Raw genomic sequence first — 1,781 nt, 5'->3', positions numbered from 1 at the left:
TGGGAAAACCACTTAGGTCACATGATATCTCCCCTGCCAGGTAAGTATTTAAAAAAATAAATCAAATTTTTCTTAACATGGTCTATGCTGTTCCCATGGTCTAAGAAATAGCAGGAAGGTCCTTTACTCCAAGAAACATTCTACTTTACCGTAAAGAATTAATTGTTCTGGAAAAGACTTAACTGCTTCCTCCAGTCACTTAAAAAGGTTCCAACAATGAGCAGGTGACCTAAACAATAAATTGGGGCTGTAAAATGAGGTGAGGAAGTGGTTGCAGGGCATGAGACAGTGGGATCCTATTTGCCTCTGCTTTAGGCATCTGTCAAGTTAGGAAGCTGGTACCAAATGAGAGAATGTCATCCTTTCCCAACTCTTCACTTCTTGAGCCTGTATACCTTGAATACCTATAATGTGTGAGCAATGATCTGTGCATCTGTTACAGCAAAAGCTATGTTCAGACTCTGGAGTTTGAGGCTCCTGATCTCATCACCACATACAACAATCACTGTGTGATTGGGAGTAAATTAATCAACCTCCCTGTGCCTAAGTTAATTGGTTTGGGGATAATAGTCTATCCCTAATAGCATATGTGATAATATATGTAATACACTTTTCACACATAATGTGTTGTTATGTGCTCTGGAGTTAGAACCAACCCATAGCTGACCTTCCAGTGGGTTATCAGAGGCAGTTAATCATATGGGAAGAGATTGCCCTCTCCTGTGGAGCAGCTGGAGGCCTTGAACCACATGCCTTTGGGATTACAGCACAGTTTCTTGCTGTTAGGCCACCAGAGATCCCTAATAATGTGTTAGCAATTTAATTATTATGCTGTTGTGGTGGATGTTGCTGAGACTGGTAGTGAAAGAGGCTAATCCTAATGCTCAGGTGTTTGGGTGGAGGAAATATCTTTACTAAAAACAAAATGAAACAAAAAAAGTGAAATGTATCTGCTTTGAAAAGTGTCTTGTATTTGCTGTTGTTATGTACCATCAAGTCAACTTTGACTCTTAGTGAATCTATGAACAACAGGTACAAACCTTGCCTTATCCTGCACCATCTTCATGATCTCCATATGCTCAAGGCCAGTGTTACTGCTAGTTACTAGGTCAATTCAACTTGTTGAGGTAAATAATGATCATTGCATTGGAACACATGGAGGAAAGAACTGTCTAAAAGGAACATATGATTAGACATTATACGTATGAGAACAGCACAGAATAAGAGGTATACCATTGTAAAGAGGACTCGGGGAGAGGGGGAGGAGGTAGGTAATTGTGCAACAATGAGTGAATATTAAAAAAACCTGAAAATTAATGAAAATTGAACTTTCTGTAAACATTTGTTAAAATCACAATTAAAAGGTTGTTGTTGTTATTATGTGACATTGATCAACTGCAACCCATTGTGACCCTATGTACAGCAGCTCTGAACCCTGCTCTGTCCTGAGCCATTCTCACCAATTCTGACAGACCAACCCCAGTGGCCCCAGTTACTGTAGCAATCTACCTCATCTGCGATCTTTTTTTCCTGTGCTGTCCATCCATCCTTCTGAGCATGATGTCCTTCTCCAAGGACCTGTCCCTCCTGGCCATTTACACAAAGTATGTGAGACAGGTTTTCATCCTGGAGAGGGTTAAACCAGGCTACTCCTTGGAGGCAAGGATTCTGGGGCTTCCTCTCTGACATACTTTGGACATGTTGTAAGGAGAGACAGGTCCTTGGAGAGGGACATCATGCTTGGGAGGGTGGAGGGACAGTGCAGGAGGGGAAGACCCTCT

The sequence above is a fragment of the Elephantulus edwardii genome, unplaced genomic scaffold (assembly GCF_000299155.1).
Source record: "Elephantulus edwardii isolate Elephantulus edwardi_28Jun2011 unplaced genomic scaffold, EleEdw1.0 scaffold00028, whole genome shotgun sequence".
NCBI lineage: Eukaryota > Metazoa > Chordata > Mammalia > Macroscelidea > Macroscelididae > Elephantulus > Elephantulus edwardii.
This window is presented reverse-complemented; position numbering follows the sequence as displayed.